Below are 16,475 nucleotides of genomic sequence, written 5' to 3' on the forward strand. Positions count from 1 at the left end.
TCAATAAAAAGGCAATTTAAGAAAAAAAAATATGATTTTCTCTGAAGTCTAGTTAAAGAAGCTGCCAATAATTAACAAGGGAGACCAACCCTGCTGCCTGGAAGCCCTCGGATTTCTTACTGACTTCAGTAGGATTTAGTGGGGTCCGTGGTCTCCAGACCATTAATCCTTTGTCATAGCTGGGAGCTGGGCCTATGCAAGAAAATTAGGCTTAGCTCTGAACAAATCAGTTCAGCTCCAGTAAAAAGTAAAATGTTCTTGGCCTTCTCCTCCAGATATGAAATATAAGAATATGATTTTGTAGTTCCAGTTCCTAACAGAAAGAGGTTCTAAAATATCCATTTAAAAGGCCTTGGATTTTTTGGTACTTACTTGGCAAATGTCCACTTCTAGTACATCCTGCAGGCTGGACAGCTGGAAGGGAGTTACCCAAAGCCACAACAAACTTTGGCATTGGGGTGTGCAAATGTCAGGGTCTCCACTACACATCAACAACACAGGTGACTTGAGAGCTTCAACCAGTAGTTTGGCAGACATGGAAATTCTGTGTGATGGAACTCGATTCAAATTTGACTTGAAATGAGCACAGCTGTACACAGCTTTTGGGGGCTTGTTTCCCTCCCCCAAAAAGCTGAAAATAATGCACTAAATAAATGTCTGCTTTAATAGACAACTGGTATTGTGTGATGAACAAAACTGCACCTGCAGTTCTGTCTACCCCACGCACTAAGTGCACAGGTAAACGCATTTTAATAATTTATTGTCATTTATCTTCAGTGCAGCTCTATTATGCTTTTCATTCTTGCTGTAAATATGTAAAATGCTGTTAATCAACCTTTGTTAGTGAATATTTGATTAATAGGTAGCAGATGTACTTGCCCCTGTGTATACTGCGTTAAATGCAATGTACCAGCACATAATTCATTATTTTAATAACACACTGGGCTAATAAATCAAAGGAACGCTTGAGAATGCAACAGCCAGAATTACCAAAGGAATAGCTGTGCATTGTTTTAAAAGTAATAAATTTGTGCATTGTTTTAAGTCTGGTGGGGACTTAGAAATCAGGTACCTGTGAGCCCTAATATGACATTCCTGTGGGGATGACTAAGGACTAGCAAAGAACTGCTCATTTCTCCCAACCCCCTTCTGTTAGAGAGCAAAAATCAATCCCAGACCCAAAGACCTTACAAATCCAAAGAGACAGGATGAATAAAGGGTGAGGAAAAGGAACAGCAGGTCCTGATGAGCTCACAATACAATGTCTGCAAACACCCTTTTCACTCTGTGATGGGTGCAGTTGTGTAATTTCAGTCCTGCCAGTGGGTTCAAGTTAGGGAGGTGATAGCTACCCAGAGAAACCAGAGGAGAGGGAGGATGTTGCAGTAAAAAGCCAAACAGAAAGAGGAGAGAATAGTAAGTCAGAAGTGATGTAGGGAGCAGCCAGATGACCCCATCAGTGTCCATCAGTGCCTGTCCAAACGGCTGCACACTGTATTGAGATGTACAAGTGATGCTCAGTTTGAGCAACCTGCTATTTGCTTTAATGGGCAATCACCAAAGTTCTGTGTTCAAAATCTTTACTCAGTGTTAAGCATTGACATTCTCATGTGACAGCTGCATTACTGAACAAGCCCCTTCTGGTGACATATGTCATTCAGTTCCTGAAATTCAGTGCAAGTTGAATAGCTCCATGGGGGGAGGCCAATATTGTGATTCAGGGTTAGTTCCAATTATAGAGCCAAAGCAGACAAAGATGAGGAAATTTGCACAAATTCTAAGACTAAGCCAAGAATGGATCTTAAATTCCTTGAGTCCCACAGAAGCATTCTCTCCTTCCTCAACCCTGCCTATTTCTAACAGAAAATATTTCTTATTTAAGATAATATTGTAGTTGTGGATATGTTTAATGGCAAGTGCTGTACTGTGTATATAGTGTAATGCACATATTCACCAACACAGTTGTGCATGTCATTTACTATTCTCTGATATATTTCACACACTGCTTATTTTTGGTGACCTTGGCAATGTGTTTGATTCAAGAAGGGATTATCAGTTTTGATAGGCCCTGTATTTAATTCTGTAGCTTGGCTGAAAGCTACACTGCCTTGCATTGATTTCCATGTGCAATTAATATGTTTTCCAGCAACAAATGCGTGCAGAGATAATATACTCTACTCATTTTAATCTCTCCTGTGTACATTTTAAATCAAAATAGCACCTGGTGGCCGAGCCCTCCTGAGAAGTGGTGGATTTAACATGGAAAAGTAGCATTAAGAATTGCTTGCATAATATTATAATAATTTTCAATAGTGAAATAATAAATAATTCCCTAGAAATCCGAGTAACTCAAAAGCTCAGACACCTTCAAATCAGTGCTGTGGTTAAATGGCTTTGTTGTACTGGGTTTTGCTCATGCTCACAATACAACTGAATGTCAAATTAGATGAATAATACAGGAAATGATGCCCTGAAATGTGTAGTGTCTTCACTCTGATACTCCTTCAAGACATGACCCCTGTACAACTAACAGATAACAGCAGGGTATGTGGTCATATTGATATCCTGAATGGAGCTGGCTCTGAAATGGCATTTGAGCTCCCTGAGGACATGTCACTTCTTACTCTGAGTTTGTTCAAAATAGGAAAAAAACCCACCACTGAAATTCCTTTGAAGTCTCAGAGATCTTATAATTAACTTTGTGAAATATTTAATCTCAGTGTTTCTGTCTTATTACAGCTGCATCTTCTTGACAGGTGTCATTCAACATACAATCTAAAAATCATAGCTACCTAAAACATTTAGTTCATGCTTCAAGACAAACAGATGTTTCAGCCTTATTCAACTGATTTTTATCTAAAGTATTCAAGAGATTACTATGTGTTTGTGAAGAGCTTCAATTCTGTCAAATCTGTGTTTTCAAACATAAGACTCTTCCATTTAGAAGCAGAGTGGTCTCTTGCTGCAATCTGTGAAGCTGGAAACTTTTTCATCTGCCCAATATAGAAATGGACCATGACTGATAAGAGTGTTTCAGTACTACTCCTGTCAGACTTCACAGAATTGAGACTATTAGAATGTAGATGAAAATCCTCTTCCTTTGTTTTTTTTCAAAAACATCCAAATAAAAAAGTTGCTTTGTAGCATTGCCTTTGATATTTTATAGAAATCCCTTTAGAGCTTCAGTTCACATGAACCTTTAATTCCTGATAGATAGGAAAAATAAAACTAGTGTTGAAAGCTAGACCACAAATAAATAATAATAATAATAATGATAAAAAAACCCCTCTGCCTCTTTTTAATCTGTTTGTATTCTTACAGAGCTGTTGTTAGTACAATTGCATTTGACTGCCTCTGAAAGAGTAATGGATGATGTCTTCATTGTGCAGCAGTGCAACTGGAAATGTTATTCCCAGTTTGCTGACAGATACTCAGAAAAAAGGTAGAAAAATGGTGAGACTTATCTCACATAACTTTAGACATATGAAAAATAGATTTCTGGTCTAAATAAACTAGACTGCCTCTACATTCAGTAAAGAGGAAGGGACTTTCAGGGGGTGATTTATTCTACTTATTTCAAGAGGTATCATTTGTCTTGTGGAGGTAGCCTAGACAACCACCCAGCATTCAGAGACTGATGGGAATCAAAGGAATCTGCACAATTAAAATGAGGTCTCCAGAGTTTGAATCCAGTGATAAAGCTATAAATCCCATAATGAAGTGGTTAAATGTTGCTACTTGGTTAAATTTTCCTTTCCCCTGGCTTGATATCTCATCAGCCCTGGAGAACAGGACTGTTGAATCAGCTCTGGCTTAGCTGTTGTGCTCCGTGATCTTAAAGGTCCTTTCCAACCTAAACAATTCCATGATTCTCTCATTATGCTCTTGCATTCCAGCACACACCTATAGCAACTAATCACAGTCACCCCTTCCCTGAGAGTCTCATATCCTGTAACCCTCGGAGCAGAGTAACTAAATTAGGAGGGGTATTTACCAGATCAGGGTATACATGTTCCATCTGCTCTTCCAAGCCCTCTGTTTCCACACTGAAAGAAAAACTGCACCTCTGCCAAGCTTTCTCATTCATTTTGCATTCAGAGATGTTTTATTGGCTGCATTTTCCTGTGTTCTTTGAATCTTTCTTCATTAGCAGCCTCTGGCATCTGACAGGTAATTTGCCTGCCTGCAGCTTCCCCTATTAAGAGTGCCTTTAGACTGAGCACATGGAAGGAAATGGCTGTTGTGCCATTTAATGCAGTAGCTGTGCCTCACCTGTTTTCAGTCTGTCCTGTCCTTCCCAACTCTTTCCTGTGCCATTACTGGGAGGAGGGGGAGCTGCTTACCTCCGTGTGGATGTTTCTGTTGCACAGATGTTTGTCCTAAACCAGTGTGTGCTGCTTGTTATTCAAAAATATTACTTCTGCAGATGTTCCTATCGCTCTGCCCTCCCATCTTTGCCTCTGTCCCTGTCTCATGCATGAACAGATTGCAGTGAATTTTTCCTTTTTTCCCCTCCAGAGAACTAAACCCCAAACCAGCCCTCTAGATTTCCTTTACTTACTCCTGAGCAACAGTTCATTCAGGCATATGGCTCTCTCTCCTTCCTCACTGCTTGGACAGATGTTTTCTCTTGACTAAGTACATTCTTAATCCATGAGAGAAATGAGAAAATTTGCATGATTTGTTAAGAAAAAAGAAAAAGCCCATTTTTTTTCTGATGCAAACTGCTTCACAGTCCCATGTTCTTTTAATACCATGATTTTCATATCAAAACTAGTCAATATAATAAGACTAGAAGGTTTGTTCTGAACCCCAGTGTGGAAGGTGCTCTACAAGAACTCAAGAAGAAAGATTTCCCTCTGCCTGAAATAGCTTCTACACATGAAAGGACAGCAGGGACTGTAACAACCAGATGAGAGGATCCAAGGTGGAAATGGGACTTCTGTGCTCCACATATTAAGCTGTGGTCAAAGCACCCTTGCTGCCTAATTATAATGATTGGTTTACAGGTGAATGTTTGAGAGAGAAGAAGTTATTAGTAATAAATGTCTGATTAGCAGGCAGAAAATGCTGAAGGTATATTTAAACAATCAGGCTAAAACCTTTGAAATTATTCCTGGGCCATTTTAAGGTCAGCATTAGCAGTAGTTTTTCAAGAATTCATTTTCTGGTATATTCATCTGTTATTGAGGAAAGAGGGATATTAATATATTCCCTGCTTGTGTGGAAACATACTTTCTTACAATGATATGATTTTTATTTGCTCTTAATTTCTTCACATAATGGGCTGTTTCTCACACTGGTGTTATGATAAGAAGGTACTTATGCATGCAAGAAAATATGGAAAAGTTTCCCAAGCCAGCAGCAGCTGAGAGCTGAGTGTCCATGCACATGTGCAGGGCTTTTAATTTGTGTTGTCTGTCTCTGTTACAGATGTATAAATGAATGAAAGGGTCTGTCTCTAAACCCTTCGCTCTTCGCTGCTTGCTATACCTATCCTTAAATTAATGATTACAACCAAGATTTTAATATGATGCCCTTGTTCTTTCTCACCGTAAGCATCCCACACACATTCACACCTCCCACTGTGACAGCTGAAGGAGCAAGAATGAGCACAGCCCCAGTGTAAGCAGCATCAAAGAGATTTATTCAAGGGTTATACAGTTTTTGACGCAAGAAACTCTTCTTGTGACAATGGGCTGTTGGCTAACGTTCAAGGTGATCTTCCCTGAGCCTCATTAAGCTGTCTTCTGTAGTTAGGTTGAAAATGGGAGGCTGGTGGCTTCCTTAGCTATCTGAGAGAAGAAAGGATGAGATTCATCTCTGCTTGCAGTTCTTTTATGGCTGAGTAAAGTGCCCTGACTGATATTCAGAGTGACTGAATACAGAGTGAAGGATGCTGGCTCCAGTGAAGCCGACACAAGAGATATAAACTCTGCTGAATTAGCTCTTCAAATATTTTGAAACCCTGCTGTATTAATAGGCTTATTTTTCAACGTGACCCTGAAGAGCCCCAAAAGAGTATGGATGTGTTTGAGGCACACAGTAAAAGGGATGGAAAGTTACACTTTTTCTGGGTACTAGAATCAGCAGGGCTGCTGCTGTGACCTTCAGATCTGGCTGGGAATAGGAGCTTTTGACTAGAATGAGATGTTATTTAATATGTGGGCAGGAGGACAAGCTTGTATAGGGAGAACCTTGGTGGTCTGTGGGGGTCACAGCACTTGGGCTATCTGAAGGATGAGCCTTCAGAATTGTAATTTCTTTTCTGTCTTTGCTTCTGAAAAGCATCTAGAAGAGACAGAATCATGAAGGGTAACATTAACCAACATTGCCAAATCCCAGGCATTGCCAGATTCTCTTCACCTCTTTGAACAACTGAGACAATGGAGCTGGAGGAAATGCATGTCCCAAGATTTTAAAAGCCTCCTTCTTTTCAGGCATTATGTGCAGTGCCTGTTTCAGATAGAGAATTCCAAGAATAAGGGATAAGAATGAATACACAGGGAGAGTAGAGAGGCAGCGTGCTGGCCCTGGGCCCAAAGCAGAGAAAGAGCACACAGAATAAACCCCAAAGACAGACAGAAATTGGTATTCTTTGTATTTGGTGTTGCCTTTCTGCTTGAGGGAGATATGGGGTTTTTGATATTCCTAATATCATTCTCAGACATGACTGTATCTCCTCAGTGCCCTTCCTGGAGCCACTGTCAGGGGGTCGGGTTGGAGCTTTAGGCCAAGAGGGGGTCTTTGGGCTTTTATTTTGAATATCTGAAGTCAGATGTGCTGTTTAAGCTGCCTGGAATTCACATTCTCTGTTTTCACTGTTCGTGGCACGTATTTAAAGCAGCAGGAACTGCAAATATCAATTATGGTGCAGGTACCTGACTCAGGTAACCCCTCTGAAGTCAGCTGAATGTGCTGCACTTGCGTAGTGGGACACACGATGCATTCAAAGACACAGAAATTCTTCTCAGAAGAATTATTCTTATCCTCCAAATATTATTTATTTGGGTCGGAATTGGTCTATTCAGCTACAGTGGTATTCTTCAAACCCCAGCATTGTGATACAATATTGCACATTTATTAAGCCATAATACTGGCAGATTGTTTTAAGCCCCACGCTGTGAATCTCTTGCAGATGAAACGCTGCAGCAGGAATATCTGTATGATAAGGAGATTTGAGGATGCTTTCCTTCAGAGCTTTATCACTGCAACGGTCTGGAGGGTCTGGGTGATTGAAAACCAGCAAGTAAATAAAGCCCCATCTATTACATCCCCAAGTGCTGGGTATTGAGTGGTGGGGAGGAATGTTTAAACCATCATGTGAGGCTAAACGGTGCTGCACGGACTGAGTGACTGAAACAGCATCCTAATCAAACCTGACAGCTCTATTGCCTTATAATTATAGGCTGCCAGAGGCGCTTTTTAGACTATCAGTACTTTTGGGATAGTTTGCATCTAAATTAAAATTGAACTTCAAAGCGGTTTGATGGAGATGTGTTTCCAAGGAGTTTCAAAAATGTGAAAGACACCAAACTGATTAGCATGAAGCACTGTACCAGCTGGTTGCTACTGTAAAAAAAAATAAACTAAAAAGTAGCAGCCATGCTAATAATCAGAAAGTGTATCTTGAATCCTATTAGTTTTCTTTTCTTTTGAATTATTTATGGGAGGTTTTGTTCCAGTCGTGCACTTCCTTTCAAATGTTTATTTAGTTTCTCTCTAAAGAAAAAAAAAATGGGGAGAAAGAGAGAGAAATCTGGAAAATCTCCAAGGGTTAGCTCACCAGCAATCTGTTTGGATGTCCTCTTCTCAACTGAGCCCTGCTCTGCTAAATATTTATGGCAATGTTTAACAAATAAATCTCGCCCACCTCCCCATTTACAGTAAAGCAGAAGATAGAACTGCTTTAAGGGGGGATTAACTTGGTTTTTTTACCGTGAGGGAAAAAGAAATTCCATGAATACATATTAATATCTGGAAAAAGAAGCTAAAGCACAGAACTGCAAGTGCAGACATCTGCCTGTCCACATTACAGATGTTCTGCCCGAAGCTTTATTTCTGATCCCATCTCTAGACGACAACAACAGAAAGAGTTCACAGCTCCAGACTGTTTCCTTTTTCTTGTCTTATTGTATGAACACTAATTGGAAGCAACAGACAGATTCTCAGGACTAAATCCTGTCTTCTGCTCCATGCACACATCGCTTGGCACCTTGTCCAGCCAGCCGGGCCCTCAGCCAGACTCAGGAGGTGCTGCAGGGCAGGCTCTGTGCTGGAGGGAGGGAATGGAGCCCTGGCCTTCTGGAGCATTTAGATACCTAAATCCAGCTCAGGTGACTCCACTGATTCCAAACGAGGTTAAATTTCCTAAATCTCCATGTGTTTCTATGCCAGTTGCTCATCAGCTCCCGTGCTTTGATACGAAGCATTCTGTAACAAAGATCTCTTTTGGCTTAATTGTTTTTGTTATGCTTCACCACCTTTGCTGGATTCACCCAGCTCCAAATCCTTCAAGGGATGCCTGGTGAGACAGAATACAGTATGTCTCTGTCCAGCAATGCCTGAGTCTGAATTCTTCATAAGAGAATCAAATCACTGAGATACATAGATTATATTTTTACAATACATTTATTCCTGGCTGAAAACAGTGACTAGATGGAGCACTTATAGGGGGATTTATAGGACTTTAAAATTTTATTGAGTTTGATGGCTGCAGGAGAAAGAAATACCAGTTGCATAATTCAGGAATGTACAGCTTGGCTTCTGTATTTCCAATACTGTCGATTGGTATCTGTGAGCCCTGTCAAGATTTTTCTCAGGATGCTGAATCTATGTGAATGCCTCCACACTTATCTGCCTGCCTATATTCTGCCAATCTGTACAAATGTGGTGCATGCAGAATCCATGTAAACAGCTTGTGCTGAGGAGTTTGAAGTTTACTTACTGTTAGAGCAATTTTTAATAGACAACTTTTTTAGCAAGAATGTCTAACCTTTTCTGTCCTGATGGATTGATTCCCACCCTGACACCTAGTGTGTTCCAAGTACCTCTTCAAAAAAAAGACAATGTTTCTTTTGGAGTTTCATTACTATTGCTTTCTTCTGTGGCTGACTTTGGATGTTGGTGTTTATTCATGATAATTTATTCATTACTTCATTTGCAGATAGTGCATGTAGTTAATAGCATACAGGAACTCCTTCCAAAAATTCGAACCTGTTAAATGAAAGTACCCTTCAGGACTGCACCATCCCTATTTTCTAAGCCAGAACCTTTATTCTCATAGAATTGGTTTGCAGAGTTTCTCAGGGAAAGAGAGATGGCCAGAAACCGATGCATCTTTCATGAAACGTTTTCTGAGAAACTATTTACTGTTTTACAAGAAAAATGTTGAAAATTCATCAAGTGTCTTTCAGAAATGATGAACTTCACTTCTGCCAAGTGGACATGCAGAAGTCCACCAGCAGCACAGACCTAACTTGTCCACCCATCACTGTAGGTACACATGTGGCCAGGTATTACACGTGTTGTGACCAAAATCTGGGCTCCTTCACCTACAGACCTTTGAATAGTCACCTTTATTCAGGGGGAAGAGCGAGGAGCTTAATAGCACAAACTCATATTTCAGTGGCAGCTTTGTCAGCTCTAGTTCCAAGTTAGGATGCTGAGCACTTAAGTTTGGAAAGATTAAAGATACGTGCTTAGCCTCCCTAATGCTGACTGGATCCCTAAATTAGGGGTCCTAGACAGGCCTTGCTTGCAGCACACACGGACACATGTGTGTCCTGCTGGACTGCAGGTGTTGGGAGTACCTAGTAGTGTTGCTGCCCAGAGGTCATTCATAAACCAGTACCTTCCTCCTTAGATCTCACTTCAGAACCCATTTGAGAGCTGCGTCCTGGCAGACAGCTCACAGACAGACAGAAGTTGTTTCTTCCCCAGTTGTCTTGTTTTTTCTCTCAACTGACACAGATTCTGTGACCCAGTAGCACAGCAGGATCTTATTTTTCCTAATTCCAACAGTGTATTTTACTGTGTAGAATTAGCACCACAAATCACTGCTGTGGAAGCTCTTTTCACCAGGAAATGACAAGTTATTAAAGAAAAACACTTGAAGACATTTAAACAGAAAGCTGGTATTCCCATTTACCCCTTGACAATGTTTCAGCTGCTCCCAGAGACAGGATGAGGCAATTTTTATGGAACCTCTCTGCTTTACTGCAATCGCTCTCCCTCCTCCACCTGCTTTCCTCTCTCTCACTTACCACATGGAAATTCAGAACATTTCCCCAAAAATAGAGTTCAGATCTGAAGGCTGGGTGTGTATGTGCTGGTAGCTTGTAATTCTTGACATACTTTTGGTGGCTTCAAAGAGTAGCTGCCAACTGCTGGTCTGGAAGCAGCCAGACCAGCTCAGAGCTGCAGGATCTGAGAATGCTGTGGAATCTCCTGCCTGGTGAAAGCCATTCAAGTCCAAGGCACTGCAGAGCTCCGAAATGGTAAATTAACATGAATCTGTCCAGCTGTGACCTTATCTTATTCCTTCTTCCCACTCTGGTAATTTACTTTGTAGTGATTTACCTGCGCTTCTCCCTACTCAGGACTCAGCTTTGGAAATAAGCCCTGGTTGAGTGAAAGACAGAAGGGAGCTTGTGTGGAAATTCCCATGTGCCGGGGTTGTTTTTACTGTGACACATCTCCTTTTCCTTTCTGGTTAGGCAGTTCAAGGGAAAACCAACATAAAAAGCTGTGGTTAGACAGATGTGTCCCTATCCTTTTGCCCAGAAAACTCCTGGGTGCAGTGGAGATAACGTGGAATGTGCAAAGATCCTGTTCCTTTTAGAACCTCTGTTTCACTGAGTAAAACAGTCCTCAGGTAAATGTTTTACCTAATAGCAGTTTTTAAGAAAATAACTAGCTGGGACCCATTCCTTCAACTGATTACACTCTTCAAACTCAAATCCTATGCTTTTGATTTCTGTAGCTATTTATTAATTTATAAAACACTTTTTAAAAGCAGAGATCTGTATGTCACATAAAATGATATTATAAACTTAATACTCTTACAAGGAAGGTCAGGAAAATCTTTGCTACCTCTCTGAATACAAAGAAAACAGGAGGATGAATCAAACTCATTAATTAACAGCTTATAACAGGATTATTTGCCTTTTGGGGAAATGTTTCTTCTAATTGAACCTGGATAAGTGACTTTTAGACAGTTAACATGTATAAAATGTATCGGAGTGGTGTAACTCTCCATTCCTGTTGGTATCATCTGAGATTGAGTCCTCAGGAACATAAGGAGCGCACGGCGTGAGAATGGATTCCGTGATGCTCTTCGTGTCTGCTGGCTGGGAAGTAATTGCAGCAGAAAAAGAAGAAATCACCAACTTGTACTGGCATGTTCTTCTGCCTGCTTAGATTTATAAATGTAAGTATCCGTGGCCAGCAAAGACTTGGCAATAAGTGAATGCTGACTTCAGGCAGCTCTCCCTGAATGAGATGTGGTGGTGACAACATATCCTTGTGTAATTTGGCTACAAAGAGTTGCTATGAATCTATTCCAAAACAATGAAATAGCTGTTGTCCCCAGAAGTTTTCTGGCCTGCTATGGCACATAATTAAACAATCTGAGATGTTTTGGTGCTTATTGTAGCAAACTTGGTCTTAAGTGCTCTCAGCTGAGTTCCTGGTTTGCCACAGACTTTCAGTCTGACCGAGAATAAACTGTTTAATCTCGCTGTGCCAGACAGGAGTGTTGTGAGGATGCATTAGTAGGTCTGCAGAAGGCACATGGATATCATGACCATAGGTTATGTATAAAACAGCACAACAGTTACAGCTTGGAACTGGCAGATATTTCACCAGGTGGAGTCTCCCAATCAGAGGAGAACATTTACCCACACCATGGGAAGAACTGCAACTTGTGTGTGAAAGCTGTGGCAAGGTGTGCTTACAAAGTCATTACAGAAAATGAAGGAAACAGTTTTCTTGTGTGATGGCAGGTTCATACCAAAGTCATAAACCAGAAAAAATGCATCTGCATTTTGGGTGGGTTGATGTTGGCCAGCTACCAGATGCCCACCCAGCCATTCTCACTCCACTTCCTCAACAGGACAAAGGAGAAAGAGGAAAAATCATGTGGCTCAATATACAGACAGGGAAATGACTTAAAAATCATGTGGAATGGTGGGCTATGGTCAGTCCCTAAGAGCTTCATCCTCCTCACAGCCTTCCCTGCTCCCCACAGCCTCTCCCTCATGGTGCAGGAGGCTCCTCCTCCTCCTCCCCCAGCTCGGACCTGGGTGCTCACAGGGTCGTTTCTCACACCTTTTTCCTCACTCCAAGCAGGTTTTACCTCTTCTGAAATGTCCTTCCCTGGCCATCCACAGCCTGGTTGAGGTCTCAGCTGTGTCTCTGCTGGGGCCACTGGGACCAGCCTGGACCAGCCCTGGGGTCCCCTCACGGAGCCTCCACAGCCCCCAGCAGCAGGGTATGGACACCCAGGGCAGGAGTTCATTGAGCAGGAGCTGGCACTGACCCTGCTCCCCAAGCCTCTGTTGGGGAGGTTCTGAGCAATAAATCAGTACTCCATCATTTTTCTCACTAAACAGCTGTTCCATGTTCCTGCGGGAGCACTATATGGATTTTTTTTTTTGTCTATAGGAACTATAGGGAATAAGGGAGCTCTGCTGATCAGGACTGAGTGGCTGAATGATTGATTTAAGAGTGCTTTGTCCTCAGGGGTTCTCTGATCTTAATTCTAAATGCTAATGGGTAGTAATGTGCTGTCTTAAGGAGCGAGGTACTGTCAACTTCACATCTCAGAAGAAATTCCAGGTTCTTTGGAAAAACAGTGGTGCAGCCTCAGCCCAGGGAAAACTGAGCTTGTTAAAGGTCTAAGATTTATTAAGAAAATACAGGTGATTGATAAAAGCATTTGTTTACAGGAGCAATTTGTTGGTGACAAAATCAGAACTGGGCCCTGAGTCTGCTGTGGTTCTCTAAACCTCATCCAAATCCAGTGACATGCTCTGTGTGGGGAGTCTGCACTTGAAGTTTTTGATAATCTGGCTGTACAGAGCAACTCATCTCAAATAGGGGTAAGAACCAAAGCCTGCAAGTCAGTTTTCTTGAAACAGTTGAACGTTCCCATTTGGGAATGTGACTGTCACAGCATCCTCAGCAGTGGGCTGGAGAGCAAGTTCAGAGTGGTGACAAAGACAAGGAGATCAGAGGGGCACAGGCATGTATTCAGGGTGATGGATGGATACCCAGGGGACCATCAGGTATTTTGGGTTCAGTTCACCTCATAATTTACCATTAGAAACTTCTCCAGCTGAACACCCGTTGGATCTGAAACGCAGAAGAAAGAAATGAGCAATAGGAAGAGGGAGCAGAGCCTTTCCTTTGAGTATGGAAATTATTCTTCAAATGTCTTTGTTGACAGCTGGCGTGGCACAAAATAAACACAGGTCTATTTGCAAGTAAACAGGAATTAGCATAAACAGCAGCTGCTGTATTACCAGAAAACACGTAACAATAAAGAATTTTTTTCTGCCTTCAGAAACAAAGGTAGGTAAAAAGCCTACATGAAATAATGAGTTAGTTAACCACCTGTTAAAGTTCTGAACACCAACAAAATGGAAGAGCTATTTGTTGATGACATAAGTATTTTTCTCAATCAAGCTTTCTAATTGAAACTGAACCTATCCTTATGATACATAAAATCCAGTGCAGTATCAAAAATATCCTCTTGCTCAGCTCTCCTCTCTCCCAAATCAGGGGATTTCCTACACTTGCCTTTTCAGTTGCCTTCTTGCTGCATCTAGATAATAGTTTCAAATTTTTCTGAGGTGGTTTGGATGTAATATCTTACTCCTTCTCCAGCTGTATAGAATAGAAAGTCGAGTCAGGTCATATAGTTGTATTTATGACCAGATCACATTCAGCAGGATAAGTTTATGGTCTTTTGTATCTATTTCTTTCCCTGGTAAAAGCTGGTTAGTAGCATACTCAACAGCATTGTCATATATTAATAAAAACTAATGATCCAACTCAGTGCAATGTAGAAACAAGAGAAGAAGCAATTTTAAGTGCATAATTTTAGATTGATGGTGCTTGAATTTATAGCTTAATCTGTCTCCCATGGGGGATGGCTTACCTGTTCAATTAACTTGCCAGTGTAAGTCGTGCACTCAGCCATCTGTAGGTTCTGTAGATCCACTTATCGAGATTTGCTTTGTACTTCAGCACTGTGATCCACATCTGGTGTGCGTTTGTTTGGAACTGCAGCTATTTGTCTCTGGATTTTTCTGCAAATAGGACATTTTTTAAAACAAAAGCACACTAGGTAAAATAGCCCTGTTTAGAGTTTAGAGAGAGAGTTATATCTACAAAGTCAGTTTAACATAAGGCCCAATACACAGTGGCTTGAAATCAGTGAGTTTTGGTGCCAAGTGGTCCTGTCAGACCTTGATACTGCTTCTTACCAAATGATTCACTTTGTTTCATAAGTCAGGAAAATTAGTTGAGTAAAATATTACTTACACTCCATCAGAATCTGACTAAATAGACATCCAGTGCTTGGGGGGAGCGTGAAGGGATGTGTTTATGGCCATGTAAAAAGTCGGTGTCAACACCAGGATGAGAGTTTAAGAATTTCTTCTTTAAGGTCCCACGTTCTTTTTGTTCTTTCCTTTCTCGCTATTTGTAAGTTTAAAAAGTGTTTTATTTTGGGTGGGTTTTCTTATATCAATAGGTATTTGTTTTTACTGGTAAAAGATTTTTGACAATATTTTGTGTGGGAAGAGTTGTGTGGCCTATGTGGAATGTTTGTGAAGCAACACGTTTTTCATTTGATCACAGTTTTGTAGTATCTCTTCTGTTTCCACTGTCAGCTTCTGTTTTCAAGGTAACCATATTTCAAAAGTGTGGTATCATTTTCATGAGTGAAATACTTTGGAAGCTTTTGAAATAAAAAAACATACAAAAATTTTCCACAGTAGGTTTCTTTAATGAGCAGAGAGCATCAGATCTCTTAATTTGCTTACACATTGGGCCAAATTTTCTTCAATACCAGTTATTAAAAATACATTTCTGTTTGGCTGTTGGTTTTTTTTTGAAGAAGAAGAAGTTAAAAATCCTCAGTTGTTTACATTATAGATGGAGACATCAGCATCTCAGCCACAGAGATCATAGTAATTTTATTAATACCATTCACAAAGGTGGGGTTTTTTTTCCCCACAGTTTTATTTTTTAATTTTTTTTGTCTCTGAAAACATTTCATCCACTATATATATCTGCTAGTTATTTTTGTATCTGAAAAAGCGTCTGGGCATATAAGTCTATATATATGAGAAAGAGGCACAGAATCCTCATTCTCTGTCTGCCTGATAAACTGAAATGTGTGAAGTCCCAAAGCAGACCTCACTGTGGCCAAACACTATTTTATCTTAGGTGAGAACATTTTTCTCTCTCTCTCCTTACACTGATTTGGACTCTGATAGCACAGCACCTCAGCCCATGTGGAGCTGTGTATAATCTCCATGGAGCTGCTCTTGGATAAAGTAGTTTGCATAGGAGCAGGAGTATCATCCTTTGGACTCCTTGACTTACCAGTGACAACAGCAGTTGAACAAGATTTGATCAAATCTCAAGTCAGAATGGGGGACATTTGCCTCTTCTGTTCCTGTTTTTATATCAGGCAGATATCAATCTGATACCAGATTTAAGTTCAGACTGAAAATAGAAGAGTTAAGATCTTGCCAGATCAAGATTTTCTCACTATACAGGAGAGACAAAATATTTTAGGTAGGAAAATATGTCAAGGTGTGGGAAGGGTAGCAAGAGAACTTGATAAAACCTGAATTCACTGAAGATACTGAAGTTTTCCTTTTGATTTTAGTAAGTCCAGCACGTTACACTTGAATTTAATTCTTTAGTGGACTCCCTGAAAGATCTGATGTGATTCAGCACGGACAGGGTTGACATCTGTTTTCCTGCCTCTGTTATGTGCCTAATTCTTTCTTCCCATGTAAGATTGGAGGGAGAATAATCACTTTGGTGATTTGTTGGGGTCAGAAATGACACTGCTACATAAGCAGATACAACACAGTAGGAATACCAATGTGATCTGTGTCTGGACCCTGGTTTTCTCTTCAAAGGGAATCTTGTTCTGAGGTCTTTTCTTTGGCCTCTCTTTTCTTTTTTCAGCCCACCTTCTCCCCCACATTTGCAGGGCTCTATATCAAACAATAAAAACCTTGTGCTTTTGGATCTCTGGCAGCTGAGCTCCTCTGCCCACCCATTTACCTGTCCTTCACTCCTGCACTAGAAGAGGAAAATCAAATTTTTTTTCTCACATCAATTTACTTGCAATTTCATCTCCTCAGCAAATTCCACCAAATTCCACAGCCTGTCATTTTGTATTTTTGGATCTGTTCATGACTTTGTATATGACTCTGTGTATGACT

The 16,475-nt window shown here is 40.7% G+C and overlaps 1 long non-coding RNA gene across 2 annotated transcripts in view; it reads left to right on the top strand.

The window, feature by feature from the left end:
• The first annotated feature begins 1,304 nt into the window (after window positions 1-1,304).
• Window positions 1,305-16,475, top strand: part of LOC113951320 — a 46,683-nt gene continuing 31,512 nt past the window's right edge. For both annotated transcript variants that reach the window (XR_003529107.1, XR_003529106.1), the window contains exons 1-2: window positions 1,305-1,416; window positions 11,245-11,431. This is a non-coding gene — a long non-coding RNA (uncharacterized LOC113951320). The remainder of the gene's footprint in view (window positions 1,417-11,244; window positions 11,432-16,475) is intronic.

This window comes from Corapipo altera, unplaced genomic scaffold (assembly GCF_003945725.1).
Source record: "Corapipo altera isolate COAL_440 unplaced genomic scaffold, ASM394572v1 67, whole genome shotgun sequence".
Lineage (NCBI taxonomy): Eukaryota > Metazoa > Chordata > Aves > Passeriformes > Pipridae > Corapipo > Corapipo altera.